The sequence below is a fragment of the Cheilinus undulatus genome, linkage group 13 (genome assembly GCF_018320785.1).
Source record: "Cheilinus undulatus linkage group 13, ASM1832078v1, whole genome shotgun sequence".
Lineage (NCBI taxonomy): Eukaryota > Metazoa > Chordata > Actinopteri > Labriformes > Labridae > Cheilinus > Cheilinus undulatus.
Window position 1 is genome coordinate 17,224,559 of NC_054877.1, and position 20,494 is coordinate 17,245,052.

The following is a 20,494-nucleotide window of genomic DNA, read 5'->3' on the forward strand; positions in this document are numbered from 1 at the left end:
CAAATGTATAAAATCTATGTTGAGTGTTGCAGCTGTTCTCCGTGCATATAAGGAATGCTTATACCCCACTTGGCTGTGGTAATCAATTTGGGAGGTTTATGCAGTCTTTGCCTTTCTTTGGACTTGTCAATACAGAGCCAAACTTCAGGGCAGAAATACCAGGCCATCTTGGCCTGAGGTTACCCCTAAATCAATTGAATTCCACCAAGATTATATGTATGACTCAACCAATTATAGTTTGTATGTGGATACCAGTAAATGTCATCATTTGTTTGGAAAAAAATTGTCTTATGCTTAAGCTGAATTTTCTCTCCTTTAACCATCACTTTTCCTATTAATTCAAACCATTTATCTTATACTTGTGTGTAACCTCTTTGACCAGTTCAGCTATCTAGTACTTGTAGTACTTGAAAATGTTACCATTAATGTGGCCAGCTAAAAAGCAGACTGTTTTGACCATTTAGACATAACTTTTTATCTTACACAAAAACATTTATCAATACTGTAGCTGACTACAGTATTTTCACTGTTTCTATTTGGATTTGACAATTTCTACCATTCTTTATCCTTGTTATTAGTATTCAAACCAGGGGTGTCCAAATATTTTCCACTGAGTGCAACATAGAAATATACACCATATGAACTAAGGCTGAACAATTTGCAAAAATAATCTCAATGCAATATTTTTTTCTCCCATAAAGCCAGAACCTTCTCATTTTTACTTTTATGCCTTGTCCACATGGAGACAAAAATGATATATTTCTGTTTGGTTTTAAAAAAGTCTTCTGTAAACTCGGGATGGTATCTGGAAATGTCCACGTAAGGACTGAAACACTGAAAACACTGTCGTATATATGCCAAGCTTGTAAGTGGCGCTGTAATGCTGCCACAGAAACACACACCAAAAGAGAGAAGGAGATCACAGAAAACTGCCCAAAAGTTTCTCCTGGTTGCCCTTCTGGTTGTTCTCCATGTTGGATGTAAGAACATTTGGTGTCTGCTGTTCTTGGTGCTGGTAAAGGAGCATTAGATTTTGCCGTAAAAGCTATAATAAGCTCAGTAGCTTCTGCAGCACGAACACAACCCTGTAATCAGCCATAGTTGTTTTTGGTTTGACATGCGTATACGGCTTAAGTGAGCTATGTATGACATAATCGTTTCAAGAAAGATGCGGTTGGTTGTGCACACGGAGACGAAACAGTAAGCGTTTACAGATTTGTTCACTCTGGGACCCGATTTCAAAAAGTAGCATTTACGGCCTCCCAAAACGCCGTTTTCATATGGATGAAAGACTGATACAACAAAAAACTGTTGCTGTTTTTTTTTAAAATATTAAAGTACAGTAACCTTGCAAAGCAGATAGATACGCCCGTTTCCTTGTTTTTCACTGGCGAATCCATCTTGCAAAGCTCCCATCTGAACCGTTTGGGCCCGGTTAGACAGTGACAGGACCAATCAGTGACGAGGGGCAGTACTTTCAGGCACGGCAGAGTCGAGAGGTTAACAAGAAGCAGGAAGAGCCTGGTGCAATTATGGCGGAGGAGCTTAGCTTGGATGCTGCTAAAGCGCCGGTTTTATCAGAACTTGAAAACATTTTTTAATTAAAAGAAGAACAAAGAACAGCAGTGAGTTGTTTTCTTTTCAAAAAACGACAAAAGTCGAGTACTTACATGTCTATAGTTGCCATGTTTCACGTTATTCCTCAGTAGCTGCGCACACACAGCTCAATAGCAGCTACGCCACGTGTTTTGTTGCTCTGATTGGCCCGTAGGGATGTGTTTTTCACAGTGTTTTTTCAAATCCTCTGCCTTTTTCTCAAACGTTTCCTGTTGAAGCTTTCCCAGGTCAGGTTAGAAATACAGTACTTCCCCTAAAATATACTGAGGTAACAGTAAAATTACTGATTTCAGAATGTACTCAGCAAAGTACAAGTACACATAAAGCTACTCAGTTATGGAAATTTAAGTAAATACAGTGAGATACTTTCCACCTCTGAGCTGTGTGTTAGGTGTGAAACCCTTTCTGTAGGTTTTTCTGATTGAAGTAGTTGTATAACATCCTTTTGTTCATTCTCTCTATGATTTTTGTCAAAACAATTTTATCATTACCTCCGCCAAGGAGGTTATGTGATCGGTAGGGTTTCGTAGTTAGTTTGTTTGTTAGTTTGTTAGTAACATAACTCAAAAAGTTATGGATGGATTTTGATGAAATTTTCAGGAAATGTCAGAAATGGCATAAGGAAGAACTGATTAGATTTTGGGAGTGATTAGGATCACCGTCTGGATCCAGGAATTTTTTTTAAGGATTCTTTACTATTGGGAGATAGGGCTAATGGCGGAGGTCTGTTCTCTCTGAGTGCTTTTCTAGTTAGGAATGTACGTAGTTAGTCAGCTAAATGGCTAAATTCAGATATCAAATTAGCTGGGTAGTTATGAGTCAGTTATAATAACGGATGTGTAATCCTGGTCAGTTGCTCTTCTAAAACCGTAATGAAGCCTCCCGTGCACCAGTAGCTGCACTAGTACCTGTACTACCTGCCAGAGCTTTGCCCTAGTATTTATTCAGACGTACACATGAGAAGTTAAGCAGATAGATTGTCATGGGAACAGCACAGTATGGCAGTGTTCTGAACTATCCATCCATTTTCTAAACAGCAAATCCCATTCTGGGTTGCATCAGTCTGGCCACACCCTGGACTGGTCACAATTCAGTCACAGGGCTGACATATACAGATAAACAACCAGGCACACCAGTGCTTTGAACTAGAAAATGGAAATAAAGTTGTATATAGCTGTTAAAGGGTTATGTCATGTGTAACTACCTCAACCTAATAATCTAATCTACTAAAAGGAACAAAGACTCACTGAGCTACCTGCTAACTTTAGCCACGCTAAACTCAGCATACTACCCTCATATCATGTACCCATTGACACAATGGCCCTGTGATGAATTTGACTGTTTTCTACGTTTTTTCTCCTCATTAGACTCGTCAGGTAAACACAATTTCAGTGTGCATTTAGCTGAATACAGCTAATAATAGCCACCTGGGATTATCCTTAACTATCATATTGCTTTGGAAGCTAAGTGTACAGTTTACCTGTAATTACTTCAGGTATCCTCTCATTGTCCTTTGCAGCCTTATTAATATTGCAATCTTGTTCTGTGCATTGATGTAATAGTAATTGTTTTGAAAGGATTCACACTTTGGTGAAAAACCAATAAGAACATTTCAAATGTGCAGAAATGAGCACATTTGTGCCATATCTTGGCTATTTTTTTATTAAGGACACGAAGAAAAATACAAATTTTAAAAATGGGTTTCTGTTATTTAGTCCCTTCTGTGGTGCTGTAAAAGCATGCAAGATGCAAAAGTCCAAGATGGCAGAGTCATTGAAGGGATCAAGTGCCTTATACTTTTTCTTTCTTCCCGGCAGCATATTTTCAATGAAGACTATTCTTTGTTACATCTGCCAGTTTGTAAAGTATCTCATCTCTTGGTGGGTATCAGTGCAGGATGAAGTGCGGCGAGCCTGAATAGGTTTACTGTCACTTTTTCTCATCAGCAAGGTTTGTGTGTGGGGTCAAACCCTCCACAAAGGATGCCTGTGTCTCCATTGTCTGTTTAAAACAAAAAGAGTCCTGCTGATGCTGTAGCTCTTGCTGCAGTAAGAAGGACTGATGGGATTTAAGTGTGGGTCCTGTCACCGACGGCAACCTGGTTCTTATTAATCGGGAGGGTGGGGGGTAATAGAGGAGATGTAGTGTGGGGGGGGGTTGATGGGGGTTGGGTGCTGCTGATGCAGCAGTGCTGCCTGGGGTCAGGAAGAGGGGCATGATGGATACAGCTGATCGCCCGGTAAGGAAGTTTGGAGGGAAAGGGGAGGAGGGTCCTTCGTCAGGACATTAAGAAGCCCCTTTGTCACGGTGTCACTCAAATGGATTCAAGTTGGCTGGAACTTTTTTTCAGGAGGAAAAGAAAGGAGAGGTCCCATTGTAAGAGGTTGGTCTCTCTTTGGATGCCTGCTAACACAACAGGACTCTTTCTTATGTCCTCTCCATGACTACTTAGCTCTCCTGTGTGGCTAAATTAAGTTAGTGTGTCGATTATTTGAACTTTTAAGACAGCACTTTGGCTGAACTTTGAGTTGGGCTCCTATCTGTTATATCTGTTGCTTTTATTTCTTTGTCAGTTAATAATTTAGGACACTCACAATAGAAATCTTCTTGTTTTTTAATACAGAATGTTTTCATTTTATGAGTAATTGGCTTCAACATTTTCTAAATCACCAATTTATCAAAGAAAGTTAGACAGCTGTGGCAGTTTTTATCTGAACTTGCATTGTTAGATGCCTTATAATATGTGACCACAGAAGTATTCGTAGACACACCTATAAAGACCTCGCCTGTATGAGAAGAAATAGCTTTCCCTTTTGAGAAGAAAAAAGGTTGTAAAAGATTTATTTTGTAATAGTCACCGATTGCTTCCCTGTTTATGACTTAATGATTTAGAATTAGAATGTTACTGATCGAGCTTAAGCTTCACCAGTAAAAACTGCAGTAAGGTATGTATTTGCTGATAAAGAGACAAAGCAGGACTCTAGAAAACTGGTGCATCAAAATTGGTACTCATTATGAGAAATTCCTAAGAAAAGAAACCCCTGTTAAATGTATCTGAAGGGTTAGCTGACACTCTTGAATCCCCCCACAGTTTAACTGACGTGCTCTGTGGAGGTTGGGTGAAGTGCAGCTCGAGCCAGCTCCTGGAAACACAACCTGACCCCCTTTGCTCCCTGTCATCTGATAAGAGCCAATGTTTTGATAGTGTTGGCCCTCTCAACGTGATCCATGCCTCTCCTTTTACATCCCACAACAAATAGGGCTGTCTAAACAACACTTTACAGCCAGGACAAGGCCTGGTCAACCAGCATCAAAGATCTGCCTTACGGATGAGCCATGAGGTGTGGACCAGATGTTCAGTGAAGCTGTACTGATAGTGGAGTATCAATCTGCAAATGGTCAAATGCAGGCTAGAACTAAGTCAATGTGTCAATAAGGAATACTGGTACATACTGTTATTATTATTTTTATTATTAAACAAATTATTATTCCAGTCTTAGAAAAAATCAAATCTTAACTGAATGCATTCTGACCGAATAAACTGGAGGTAATGCTTCAAGTTGTTTTCCTCCTTCCCTCTTCTTGCCCTTTACCATTGACCGCGGTTTGACCACAGCCAGTGACAGCTTTACCGTATGAAATAGAACTCATTGTTGTCCTATTCAATATGACGTCCCTGAATAAGTCCATAAATGCATTAGGGTCCTGTGTCTCTCCCTGTTGTTCGGTCGGAGGTGAACTGGCGTTCAACCCAGCAGAGCTGTAAAATGCAGATTGGGTTCACTGGCAGGCCTTCCGTTTTATTACACAGTCATGAACAGCATTGTAAACTGTCACTCGTCCTTCACTTTCATTCACTTATTTCTATCAGGGATAAAAGCCATGAGAACTGATCGATCTGTTTACTGCTTTCACTATCAATCATTGGATGTTTTTGTCAAGATGCAGTGGAATTTGAGAACCTTTCACAGTCAGACTTTATGTTCCCTACAAAATTGAAATATGGGTTTGAAATAAAGCTGTCATCTCACCCAGAATAATGTTTTTACCATGCACATTATGAGTTAAAGATAAGATAAATTATTCCAATCTAGAAATTTCTCTTGCTTCAACACTGTCAGTCTTGTACTTTTTAAGGCTATATTATAAGTTAAGCTGATTATGTGATCAGCTGATCAACAACTATTCCAGTTCACCAATATTCAAAGACAGAAATGCCAAGTGAAAGTTTTTAAGCCAAGAAAATAATATAATATTTCTCAGACAGGTTAAGACATTATTTAGCTGTTCAGAGCTATAATAGCTGTTGTCACAAATATGTAATTTAAAAAGTAAACAAATTAACTGTTCAGGACATGATAATGACAAAAAATAGAAACTCATTGTTAAATGTTAGGTTTTCTTCCAGTCTTTATTAGAAAAAGAATATGCATTATTTGCAATTAATTTAGATCATAATTAGTGCAATAGATTTATATTAATTGTGATAAATCAAACGCCTGCTTGTGCCTTGTGACAAACTTTGGTTTAGCCATTGCAATGTTTCCCTGCAACTATAGTGATGTAAAATAAGTCAGCTACTGCTCCTTTATGTCTTATTTCAGTTTTAAAAACTCAAAGACAGCTCAGTGGACAAGTCAAAAGTCACTGGTGCTTTGTATTATCAAACATTTACCTTTTTGCTGTTCCTTTATTTCCATTTTCAATCCATAGCAAGTTCATTTTTCTGTGGTCAAGTTGATATCGTAAGCTTTAATCTATCCAACGTTTCTTACTTATTTATTTCTTCAAAATAAAAGCTGGCAGTATTCAAATAGGAATTTAATTACCCTTATTTTGAAAGAGTACAAAAATCCAAAATGAAATAAAAAGTTTTACATGCAAAATAGTGAAATTTGAAAATAAGGAGATTAATTGTGATAAACTACAGAATGATAATCAGAGATTACATATTTAATTGACAGCCCTCTTTATGATACATGGCTCTGTTTAAAGAAAGTTATCTACAGCACTCACTTTTTATATTCCTTGTTTACCTTTCCTGCATCAGTCATCTGATTGGTTGACCTGTGCCATAAACGCTGCTGGCCTTTGTTTGTGGCCTAGATTTAGTTTAAGGTTAAACGCCTTGCCCTTAAACTCATCCGCTAGGCCAGAGTGTGTGGCAAGGTCACCGCTCCAACCAACCTGGTGTTAACACAAAGCCTGCTTGTCCCCTAATGAATTAGCGCTACAGTTCCTCAGCCCCTCGCAGGCCTTCCCAGCACCGCTGTCCTTTCACACGCACCCCCTCGGCTCTCATTTTGAAATGACTTTTATAACTGGACAGTAAACTTCCAGTGGCTTAATGATGATGGCTTCTTCATCTGCCCAAATGCTCCTTTTGTCCGCCCCTGCTTGGGACAGGGACCCTGCCCCCGATCCCTCTGGTCACACCAGGCCTTAAACCCTGGTTCACCCCACTTTATAGTTCCACAGATAATCCCACAGAGCACACACATATGCACATGTACACACACTCGCACAGCTTTAGGCTATTATCTCTCTTTAGCCCTGCCGGCTCTCCTTCTCCATCTCTTTCTCTGCGTCGCTGCCGACTTCAGCAATGGCATTCAGCTGGAATGTTTGCCTTTGTTTGTGTGGCCCACTGGAAAGCCATGAATGTCCTCAGCTCATCTGCTTTCCTCACTAGCACCGATTTGCACTTCAGGGCCCCAGCAGGTAGTCCTGAGTAGCGGGGGAAGGTTTTTTTTTTTTGGAGAAGGTTGTGTGGCTTTTTATAAGGAAATTAGAGCTGTGGACTGCCAAACAGCAGCGCTAGTCTTCACACCCTCAGCGTCAGGTAACCCACATGATGTTGGGAGAAAAGGCATTTCAGTCACGGGAATTTTCACATGGTGGCAGTTTTGTTTTCTTGTTTTGTTTTTTGACAGTTGAGCTGCTCGATTGTTTTCTTACTATAAGAGACAGACGTGTCAGTTAGCACCTTTAGTTGCTGTACTTCCTGCCCACCTGATACTCATCCTTCATTTCAGATTTGACAGTCGAACCTCCTCATAAAGCCTCAAGCTGCCCCTTTTTCTTGTAAGCAAAAGCCATCGTCATGTAAAAGATAAATAGGTTACTCTGAATATCTGCCATGTTTGGTAGCTGCTTGGCCATCTAAAGCAAAGCTGTGACGCTCCTCTGGGAATCCAAGGAGAGGAAGATCCCCTCTCCCCCTGCCCCCTTTCACATTTAAGATCCCAAAGCTAAAGATCTCCCAGAAGCCCCCCTGCAGCTGGTCACGTGACTTGTCTTTCCTCAGGTGGCGGTGGCAGGGATACTTCCCCTTTGTCAGGGACTTTAGGAGGAGCTCAATGCAGTGGTGAAGGATGGGCTGAAGGGGGGGAGCATTCAATCCACACTCTTTTGTTTTTCTGCTGGGTGTCTTTTGAGGCTAAAGAAAATGCAGGGTTTACTCATTATCTCAGTTTTAAATGGGCTATTTAAGGCCGGCCATGTCAAAGTCAGGGGCTGAGAGATAAATCACTCTGACAGCTCTTTCCCCCAGTTGAACTTGTGGCTAAATGCAGATGGATAAGATCATTGAAGAGGTTTCACTTTTGTCACACCTGAAATCAAAATATGACTTAATGGGGCACACCAAAGGAAAACTTATTTCCCTCATGTGTGGTCTAAAGCATCAACTGCTGCTCACATTTCACAGTCAAACTCAAGCCCAGTGTTTAGACAAATGTGGCTGATTGAGAGAAATGACTGTATTAGAGCACTGTAAGGACTAATGGAGGCCCTGATTGGCTCACATGGTGGTTTACAGCCGCCCTCACACTAATATAGCCCTAATATAACCATTGGAGAGAAGGTGAGAAGAGCTGCACACGACCTGATTAAAACAACTGTTGACTGTGTCTGTGGTAATGAACTGGAACAGCAGTGACACACCTCAGTGAAGCAAGAGAACACTGGACAGTAAGAGGAGAAGATTGTGAGGAGAGGATTTATTACAACAGAAATGTAGAGGAACATCTGATGAACTGGAGTCCAATGAAAACTTCAGCTGTAAATTATTTAGTCAAAATGTTTACACTTCAATCTTTTTTGATACCTTTTAAAAGTTTTTTTAAGATTATTTTGTGGCTTCTTTGTATTTATTAGATAGTATAGCTAAGGAGAGACAGAAAATATGTGGAGAGAGTGAGATAGGACATGCACCAAACAGAACCAGGACCAGGACTGAAGCCTCAAAAGGGGCCTGCTCTAGCAACTGAACCAAACCTGCACCCACTTTATGATGCTTTTCAAAATCATGTGCATGAATCAATGTAATCTGAATTATTTTATCATTGTCGGTGTAGGGCCTAAACATCCTGCCTTCAAAATCACTACTTTTCAGGGAATTTGAAAAAAAAATTTTTTTTCAACTAATTTAACACGCAAGGGTTATAGTCATTATCTTTTTGACACTTTTTTTATTGGTTTTAAATGTGCTGACGGATGTAAAGGCTGACTAATAGCACTGACAAAAATAAATAAATAAATATAATTGAGGAAAATTGAGTTTCAAGGTTTTGACCAGCATTATGGATTAAAGTAAGTGCTAAGCTTTTAAAAGAAGTATAGATCTACATTTTTAACAAGTGCTGCTGTAAGAGACTAAAGGAGAGTACTGCCTTCTTTGTTTGTTTTAAAACATGCATCAAAATTACTTGACTTTGATCAGCATTGAATTAAAGTTTTAAAATCTGACACTGTGATATTATATTTTCAGCGGAGCAGGGTGGGGCTTCTGGCAAGGGCCAGAGAAAGACCATCGCACTTGCTCTGGAACTTCAGAGACTGACTTCAGAGGGGGCACTTTGCTCCGGAGTGCGCTTCGTGTGTGGATAACTGTGCAGATGGAGTATGTGGAATTTCAGGGTTATAGAGTCTCTTAATAAACATCAGTAGCATGCTCTTTGTAGGACATGTTTCAATAGCATTTAAAGATTGGTGGGGCAATTTAAACATCATTTATCTTGGCTTACTGGAAAAATATACATGAAGAATTATGAGGAAGTAATAAAAAACATTAGTAACATCAGCTCTCAGCTAAGTTGTTATTTGAAGCATCTGCACTGGCCTTTACTTTTACAATCTCTAATTGCTGTTATTTGTTTGTATTAAAGAGGGTATTTTATGTTGAAATTTACACAAAAAATCTCACCTCTTCTACTGTAGAGACTTTCTTTTATCATAATGAATACTTACCTCATGGTGAAACAGGGAAATACTATGAAGGAGAAAGCTAAAAGACTCTGAGTCATGGTAAAAGCTGAGTGCATTACCCTGCTGTCAAGTAGATGTTAGTTTACTCAGACTTTTTATTTGCCTGACAAATTCTTGCTGACATCAATTAGTGGGGCAAAGAAACAGACACAGGATCTTAAGGAGGTTGTAGAGTTCATCTGATAATGTTACAGTGTGAGGACAAAGTAAATGATTAATTAACCTGTATGATATTAGTTTCAGAAACATGGAGTCCTAGCAGTGTCCTGGTTAGACTTGGCAGTTTGGCAGCTGCTTGTGTTTACCTTTCAAAGTCAGGAGATAGGTCACTGTGTCTTAGCCCTGAACCGCCTGTAGAAGAATTTTAACATGTGTAGTATGTGTTTTTGTTGTAGGTAAATCTACAGTGTAGTAACCACTTGTTGTGCATTATGTCTCTTATTTGATTTAGTTTAACTTTTAATGCATAACTTACGCATGACTCAGCAGTGATGTAACTTCAGCTCAGTCCTTGTTTATATCGTGTAAATGATTAGCCTGTTTAGTAATATATGATACGGGATAATGTATGATAAGGTGCTAGCTTTGATCACTAATGACAAATAATCTCTAACATCTGCCAGCGCCTGTTGATTTGCGGTGCATTTCCGTTTATTTATTTTGACCAGATGAGCCCCTGGTATTTACAGCCCAGGAGTAAAAAGCCCAGTGTGGGGTCAATCCCGGGCAAGGCTACAGAGACAAAATGCTCAAGCTGACCTAACATTCTTCCCCCTATTTTTGCTGAACTGGGATTCTCCTGTCCCCCTGAATTGACCCCAATAAAAAAAAGTAGCGAGTGAAAGTTGAATTTTAAGATCCCCCTTGCTCACCTCTCCTAGAAAATAAAATCCTCCACCTGACTTTGTGCCCGCGGCAGACGCCATGGCGTGCTGGGGGTCACGCGTGGCAGGGGCACCGGGGCTCGTGAGCTAGCAGTGAAATGCAGGAGGGGGGTGGGGGGGGGGTTCTTATATGTCCCCCCTCCCCTTAGCTCTGCAGGCCTCCAAGAGCATCTGTCACCGCAGGGGGTCAGCAGGGCCAAGATGAATGAGCCCCCAGTGGATTCCCTCCCTCCTTGGCAAATGGCACAGGACAGAGGAGGGCACTCGGTCTAGGGGGAGGGGTCTGTGTATGTGTGTTTGTTTGCATGCGAGTGAGATAGAGAGGGCGAGGGAAAGAGAGAGAGAGAGAGAGGGAGGGTTTGTGCTGTACTGAGGGGAAGAGTGGGATTCCCATTTCATTCTAACATGACAAGGGTGACCTGAGACATACCAGAGAAGAGTGAAACTCCATATGCTGCCTGGATTTTATTTCCTAGAGGATTTACTTTCTAACATGGACTGTATTTGAAGAATAATCCACCTTCATCTTTTGGATTTACGACTTTTATTTGGATTTAAAGGGTTCGCGCAGTGACCAAGCGGCCATGGAAGGTACAGGAGAAGCTTTTTAAACCTCTACCGTGTGTCACGTGTGGCCCTGATGTAGCATTAATGAGATGGGCTCTTAGCACCTCATTTAGACAACATGGAGAAATGTTTGTCTTTTTTTCCTCCTCATTTCTAACCCCATCCCCCTTTTTCTCTTCTGTGTCTTTTGAGCTTAGCTTTTCTAATGTTAAGAGTGTGCTGGGCTCATTCCTGCATTTCACTGCTGGTGTGGCCATTAAATGTGAAAGCATAACAATGAGGCGAGAAGGATTAAGATATTTATCACATTTTCATTAACATTTTATCTGTAGTTACTAGGTTAGAAGAAACTGGTCAGTATCCTTTGTTTAGAGTCATTTTTGCATACATATTTTTAACATTTATTTACATGGACCCTTATTTAAACAGTACCCAAGTGTCAAGATTAAAAACACAGACAATTTCTTTGGGGGAATTTTGCTCACCTTTTTAGATATTTAGATAATTAATATAAATGAAAGATGGAAGCAGTAGGATTTCCTCACACTAATGTGTTAAAGGATCTGCTGACTCAGAGCTGATTAAACTGGGCTAAGAGGGAAAGAAAGTTTAATCCTGCCCGTCTCGCTCTCCCTCTCTATTGTAAACGCTGTAATATGATTATACAGTCTAGAGGAACAAAAGGCGGACTGGAGAGAAAAATCTGAACACCTGGATAAGATTTGATATTTATCATTAATTTAGGAAAACATTATGGTCATGCTTGATGTAGTCTATTGAGATTTCTGGTCATTAAAGCTCCTGTGAGGAAATTTTTAGCTTGGCATGAAACGTCCTGAAATCAAACATGATGCATCTGTTTGACCAACACATGCAAACCAGTAGGGTTGCTCTGATTCTGATACCAGTATCTGAAATAAGTCTGATACTGCTTAGAATGCAGGTATTGGTATCAGTAAGTACATGTGTTTATGCACTGATCAGATACCATTTAGTTTAGCTTTATATTTTGCTTCATTTAGCCATGCTAAATATAAACTGGAAATTACTTCTTCTTCACTGCTGGAAAGCATGGCAAAGAAAAACCAAAGGACCCAATGCAGCAGCAAAGAATGGTGGCTGCTTGACGGCTTTTCTCAGAATGTGATCGCCAGAACGGCGTTGTCGTACACAGCAAGGAGTGATGCAGTTTATCGAAAGTAAAGTAACTTTTGGACCATAAATTGTTGCCTCTTACTTGTTTTCCTCTAGGAATTGTGCCTTCCCATTGACGCTATTGATGCCTTTGAATACCTTGCAGCAGCTTTTTAGAGAACCTGGAGCGTATGTGACTCCAAGGGATTGTAATGATTAAATCCATGCAAGTAAACCTGATATTGAACATCTTTTTATACATTTTAATCAATTCACGATCATTTATTACTGCTAGCTCGAATGCTAACCTGGTCTGTTGACCAATGGCAGGCTGCCCAGATAGAGCATAATGGTGAGAGATGGGAGAGAGCCTGTGATGCAGCCCCCTTTATTTTTTGTTGTTATAATATTTAGGAGTACATTTTATAATGAAAAATAATTGTAATATTATATAGGAGTAAAACTCAATAATCAGCAGAAAAACAACTTTAGGGTCACAGAGATGCTGTACATTAACAATTCTATTTGTTGAGCCATGTTCTGAGTCAAATGTAGGTCTAATATAATTTGCTAGTCTGTACAGTTAGTTCAGAGAGTTCACACTGGTATCAGATCAGTACTTGGTATCGGCTGATACCCAACACCTTGGTATTGGAATCGTATCAGGAAGGAAAAGAATGGTATCAGAGCATCCCTAGAAACAAGACCATCAACAAAAGGCTGGTCATTTTTATATCGTCATTTTTTATGCTAAACGCTGCCACAGGGAGGGGTTGTTATGGATTTTTTTAAGGAAATAATGACACAATCAGGCACAGAAGCAGAACTTATAGATCTGATGGGTTTTATTTAAGCCTGAGGAGATCTGCAGAGCCTCTTAAGTTGCAATAATCAAATTCTTATTAGATGAAAGCATCATCCCAATTAACTGTTGATCATTTTCACAAGCTGTTCTTCCCAAACTTTCCTTTCTCATAATTACTCATCAGTTCACATCACTCCACGAAGACAATAACTGCACATATTTCTACCCATTTACAGCTTACAGTCTTTACTCATCAGCACATCTTTAGGTGTCATATTAATGACACCCATGCATTAGAGCCATCAATAACAAGAGAGTGTATATAACTTTATAGAGGCTTCATGTAAGGTATCAGTCAGGCCATGTTGACAAAGCAGGGGGGCATGCTGACACAATCAACAATCAGCTTTCACAGAGTCAGCCAAGGTGTTGCCTTTATTAATATTTCCTACAACAAAGATTCACAGGGATTGATATGTTTAACTGTTGAAATGGGGCAGAATTGATATAATTTAGCTTGTGAAATATTCTCTTTTGTGAAAAGGGGTAGCCAAAATCAACACAGTAGCTCTCAGAAGCTTTGAAATATGGCTTTTGCTAGCTTTTTTGGCTGTTATTTGCCATATTTTACATTAGATTCAAATTTTTTAATTAAACTCTTGCACATTTTGTTAACTTCTGGCTCTGCAAAAATATTTCTTATATACTGGCGAATTTTAAAGAATCATTGTGTGGGGGTAGGTGGGAGGAGGGCTTAATCCTGTCTGAACTGTCTATAATCAACTGTTGCTGTTGTTGTTGTTTTTTTTGTTTTGTTTTGTTTTAATTCATAAATATAGATAAAGTATAATTAAAAAAAAAGAATCATTAATAAAAAATTATTTTCAGTATTTACAAATTAAATTAAGCTGATCCCGACACTGATATTTAAATCTGTTTCTCATACCTAAATTTCAGTCTTTTGAAGACACCTGAAGGTTTGAGGATGAACAAAGAAACAAACTGTAGTCCTTAAAACACACTTAAAAGTTTAAAGAACAGGACAGAGAAAGAAAATGACCTCAACTGACATCGATCTGTTGGTTCTGCCTAAAGCATATGACCAAAATTTACAGTTGGTATATGCTGATTTTCACACCCAAAATATCCCTAAATCTATTTTTTCCTTCTTTTTATTAGTAATGTTGTTAGTAGGAATAAAAAACATATAATTAAAAATGATACACGAACTGCCTTTTACTGAAATAACCACCAACTATATACCCTCAAAATGTAAAAGATTTAATTCAAGTAAATAAAAGAAAAACAGTATATTTGTTAGGTCTTTCAGTATTAGTGCTTTCATCCTAGTGCGATTAACCATCATAATAGGTGCATTTTTAAAAGTCAATCACAATCAATAGCATGCTTTATTGTCCCAGTCAACTAACTTCTGTAAAGCCTTATTTTCTTTCAGAGGAAAAGTAGGTCTGTATCCAAACTGGAGGAAAATTACTCTTAGTTTAAAATTCAAAATTACAAAAAAAAATTGCTTTTAATACAAAGTGGAATTTCACAATAAGGAGACAAAAAGAGAAGATTGATTGGGATTACCTAAAAAAATCTGAGATAAAGATTTAAATCATTTGTGCAAGTTTATTATTAGACTTAAAATGTGTATAGTTGCATTCATAGTTATTAGAATTTTAACATCATGTTCTCCAACTAAATAATTCTTTCAATTTACACATTTTTGCATGTTGTAAATCCCAGAAATCCATTAAAGCGCACACATTTTTTGTGTGAGTCTGCACATGCAGTTGGACTTGCATCACAAAGAGCATGTTAAAAATGCTTTTGTGTGCGTCTTAAACCATTGCCTTGATTCCATTCTGGCTCCGCCGTGTCAGCCTGAAGCTTCTCTCCCTTAAATGTCATTACGGGAAAAACAGGACCTTATTAAGCACCTCAGGGCATGCTCATGTTGGTGTCTAGATTTACGGCTCCTTCATCTTCATTTCGGCAGCCATCTGCGTCTCCTTCTGTGTCGTCTGTCCTTCACGAGCAGATAACCATCAAAATATTTCAAGACTGTGCTGCTGGGCTAATTAATAGAGTGTGAGGGCTGTAGTTGAGATTCATATCATGTCAGGGATGGAGGGTGAAGCATGAACTTGTGTTATGCTACTGCTTAAACCACAGTAACGCATTTAATCCTGCACAGAATGCTTCTGAGTCCTTCTTTCTAAAACTTCCTCTGTCTAGAAGATAATGAGCACATGTTTCTATCTGACGTATTGACATTTCTAGCCCTTTTCTTTGATCAGTTGTATCACACTGGCTAATCATTTACAAACTGTGTTCCACAGTGGTCAGTAAATGCAAGGTGAACCAGCTTGTGTACACTTGCTATTTGAAGGACTTGGACCCCGCAGCAGCCCCTCGAATAGAAACAGCAGCACACTGTCAGAGGATTGTGCTTATGTTGAATCAGGGCCCGAGTGGCCAAACAACCCTTAGTCAAAGGGTCAAAGTAACGGGCAGATCCATTCAGAGAGGAGTGACTGTGTGTCCTGACTGCAGCTGCAAACTAAAACACCCAATTGTGTTCAATGAAAATAGCCTCAGGGCCGTGGTATCACATAACACCTTTTTAGCCTTGCAGTCACCGCTACATATGTCATGTTTGTGGCACTCTGAATGTTGGAGTGGTCGTAAGTGCAGCCATTTATTTTGTCAATTAGCATGTTCTTTTGACTGTGGTGACCTACAGACCACACAATCTGAAGTCTTACATGCTACTGATAACTACAGAGGGTTTTAGTTAAAAAAAAAGTAAATGTTCACCTTAACAAATAATATATGTAAAAAAAATCCAAATCTAAGAAAGAATAAATGTTTAATTTCTTGGCAAAAAATAATCTTGGTATACTTATTTTAAACCACAATCATCAAACATCTCAAAACCCTAAATCTAAGCAAAAATGATTGTCTAATGTCTTGGCAAAAAAAAAAAAAGTATTGCATTTATTTTAAGCCAAGTCAAAAATACATATAAAAACCCCAAATATAAGCAAGGATATTTGTTGAATTTCTTGGCAAAATAATCTAATCACACTTATTTTAAGCCATCTCAAAATACAGTTAAAACCCTCAAATCCAAGCAGGAATATTGGTCTAATTTCTTGGCAAAACTAATCTCAATACCCTTATTTTAAGACATAATCATTAAATATCTAAAAACCCCAAACTGAAGCAAGAACATTGGTCTAATTTCTTGGCCAAAAAAATATTTTTATTATATTTATTATAAGGTACAGTCATATTACATCAAAAACCCAAATATTATTAAGAATGTTTGTCGAATTCTTCTTGGCAAAAATAATCATATTACACCATTTAAAGCCACAGTCATTATACATCGAAAAATCCCACAACTAAGCAAGAATATCTGTGTGATTTCTTGACAAATTTTTAAATTATATTTACTTTAAGGCACAGTCATAATAATCTAAAAACATGTTATTAAGAAAATTTGTGTAATTTCTTGGCAAAAATAATCCAATCCACTATTTAAAGCCACAGTCATTATACATCTAAAAACTCCAAATCTAAGCAAGAATATCTGTGTAGTTTATTGGCAAAAGTAATCTTATAATAATCTAATAATAAAATCTAACAATAAAGAACACTTATTATAAGCCACAGTCAAATGCCAAGTCCAGAAAACATCTTCTCAAGTTATTTTAAAAAATAGGTAAAGCAAACTAGTTTGTTGATTGTCTTAAAATGATGTGTACTTACTAAATTAGTTATAAATCTCTTTTGAATAAATGCAATGACATTTCCTTGACAAGAAATCACAAATACTTACTTAGAATTGAGTTTTGATGGTCTCTTACGTGTTTAATTACAGTTTCCCATCTGCCCTTCTATGAAAAATGGACAAAATATTTAAAACAACAACAAACTCACACATTTATTGTTTTAAAACTTAAATTTGTTGCTCAAAACTCATCCTTTGGATCCTGATTTAGGTGTTATAAAGAATCATAGACGGTAAAAGTCCACTGCCACCCCAGTAGACTACATAATAGCTGCTCTGTGGAGGTTATGAAATGTTGAACATGTGTGTTCCTGCATCATTGATCGATGATGTGACAGTCTGAGCTCATGTGAGGTCTCTCTGTTTCCTCCTTCAGGTCATGGAGCACGGAGTGAAATGTCTCTGCTGAAAGTTTCTGCTGAGTGGTAGAGATCCAGCATGTAGCAGAGGTGAACAAGTCCCTTCACACCTGGGAACAATCCAGCAACGTAAGTCACCGCATTTTATTGAATCCACCAGAAATTCAGTTGTTGTTTCTGTGTGCTTGTGCATAGTTCATCTGAGTGAACATTAGACTCGCTTATTTTGACCTCAGGGTCGCAGTTATGCAAGCTGTTGATGCCACCCAGGCAGAGCTGAGGAACAGAATAGACCTTACTATAGGGATGTCACAATGTCAGAATTTTAAACTTCAGTGTATTACTAGTGAAATCAAATGATAACTGGCCATGTTTCTGTAACACTGCAACAAAAACATCTTATCAACCAAAAATCCCTGGCAAAGTCCTGCACACTGTCTGTTTCACAAACACATTGGCAGCATTTCAGTGCTGAAACATTGCCAGTGTGTTTGTGCAATTTAGACATTGTTACCTGCTTTTTTTTGTTTTTAAGAGGCTTTTGTGTCAATCTGAGACACCAGTTTGACTTACAAAATGTCAGTTTTTGATCACCTGATAAACTCAATGGACCTACACTGTTCTGTCTTTCATGTGGCAGCTTTGAGTATCTCTCCCTTCAAAGCTTTGGCACTTTTCATTCTATCAATCATCCAGAAAAGCAGAGATTGCATTGCCACTTTGTATCAAAAAGAGTGACCAGTTCTGACAACCTTAACTGGCCCTGTTATGCTATTAGTCTGAACATTAAACCGCCTCTCCCTGCTAAAATCAGCTCATTATGTTTGACTGCATCAAGCAACAGCAGCCACTGACTCACCTGAAATCCCCCCCCCTCCCGCTCGCCAGTGCATCTGACCTTAGCAACCACCTGAGTCACACCCCAATGACATCCGTTAGGCGACCTCTGCCACAGTCACGCTTTGTTTTAAGTTGTGCAGGTGATAAAAGTTCATTCCCTGCATTCACCTCCGGCCTGCGTGAGGTTAATGACAAATCTGTCCACTGAGGCTTCGGGGTCAGCCAGTCAAAGAAGCCTCCGGAGCCTCTTTTGACTTCAGCGGCTGCTTAAAAAACGCCCCCAGGCGCTCATTTCTTCTTTTTTTTTCTGCTAACCCTGTCTGTCTTTGTTTCTCTTCCTCCATCAGTTAGGCAAGGAATACTGTAGCTTCATTCTGTTAAGCTTCTTATCTCTCTGACAGCACAGTCAGGCACTGTTAATCTTGTCTTTTGTCTGGGTTGGTCAGATTCCTCCTCAGGAAGGTTGTTAGGTAAACACAGGGTCTGGAATCCGTCCAGGCATGGGCAAAATGAGACCTGCAGCCCACACTTGATTCCCACCTAGCTCATTATTGACTAAATAAAAGGTTCGGGTGTCTGTGAGAGCAAAAAGCACATGGTATCTGCTGGATATTGATCAACCGTCTGACACATTCAGTAGAAAAACACTGAAAATCATTGATTACATTTGTAAGTGTGTCCTTTAATGCTTATCCTGGATGAATGCCACCTCCATTTAGCTGTGATAATGTCTGCATGACAACTTAGAAATACAACTCACAGATTTTGACTAAAAGGAGATGTTCATGGCTTCCACAGGAGAAAGTATAGGCCATTTATACATATTTTTGCTCTTTTTCAAACAGAAATGCCAAAAAATCAGAAATTTGCTTGTAATGGAAGACTTTGTTGTTTTTTTTATCATATAGGGTATAGAATGAAATAGATTTTTGGTACAAAGTAGTAAAATTTACAGCCTAAACTTTCTTTTTTCATGCTTGTCCCCATTTTCTTCTTCTTGTAGTAATAGTCGTCGTGTATCTTGAAGCCCCTCATCTTATGTATTTCTCGACAAACAGCATATGAATTATTTAATATTAAAACAAACACAATATTTGTTAATTTATTTGTGGTTAAACTAAGGATGAACAAGTATGATTTTAAGTCTCATTTTTAATATGACACACGCATACAAAAACAAGGAAAGTAGGATTTTTAGCAAATTATTCTAGAAAAATGTACACTTAAGTGTTTGCCTGGTGTGTAGCCTGGTGTATAACATCTCTGCCTCAAAAATATATTAAACTGGTATTTTGAGACACCTTTAGGTCAAAGAAATATTGCACCTTCTGCAATTTGAAAATTGCAGTCAGACATATTGGGATTTAATCTAAATTTCATGCTGAAGCTTCACTGAAATATGCCCACACTTCTACCTAGCATATTCTGTTCTGCAACAACCCTTGTGCTACTAAGTTTTAGTCACTCCAAAACAATACAGAACAAAGTATCAAAAGTTTATACAAAAAGGACATAAAGATAATAAGATAAAGTTATTTCAATAAGGAGAGACTAAATACGTTTAACAATGATTAATTTAACAAGTTTGGGAATGTTTGGAAATGTGAAATGTCTTTGGTGATTGGACTCCAACGTGATCTCTTTATGATTCTGAATGGGTCAGGTAGTGAGGCCAACAGCAGGATAGGATACCTCCCTATGGAGTCTACATGGGTGGCTGTGATGTAAGGAGTAGAATAAGATGACTAAGAGTCTTCTGAGAAGCAGATTTCAGAGAAGCTTGACCCAGACACGAATGAGATGAGATGACATGGATGTAGCAATGAAGGGACGCAGGATGCATGGAGGAGCTTGACCTACATCAATGGGATGACATGGAGGTGGTGATGAAGGGATGTAGGAGTTTATGAAGGAGCTGAACCTGAACGATGGGATGTAATTGAGGTGGCTGGGGTGGAGGAGGGTTGCAGCAGTCACACTGAACAACTGACTGTGGAGGAGGGAGGACAGATTTCTAAAGATTTCTGGACTGAGAGAGGTTGTGGCTGAAAGGGATTGGCTCAGCTTAAGTGGGTAGACCCATACCAGCTAATTACCAAGAAACAGTGGGAAAAGAATTTGTCCAATATTTTCATCATTTTGTATTCATTCATCGCCTTATTTGAAACATTTTTCTACATGAATAATAGTTTTTTGAGTCTTTATCAAAACTTCT

General features: G+C 38.7%; 1 protein-coding gene across 2 annotated transcripts in view; it reads left to right on the forward strand.

The window, feature by feature from the left end:
* greb1l (GREB1 like retinoic acid receptor coactivator) overlaps positions 1–20,494 on the forward strand; it is a 66,982-nt gene that overhangs the window by 15,897 nt on the left and 30,591 nt on the right. The window contains exons 1-2 of one of the 2 annotated variants that reach the window (XM_041803121.1): positions 11,190–11,360; positions 17,457–17,568. The gene's annotated coding sequence lies outside the window, so the exon portion shown is untranslated. Of the gene's footprint in view, positions 1–11,189; positions 11,361–17,456; positions 17,569–20,494 lie in introns of those variants that run through there. The other variant, XM_041803122.1, reaches the window with a different exon arrangement.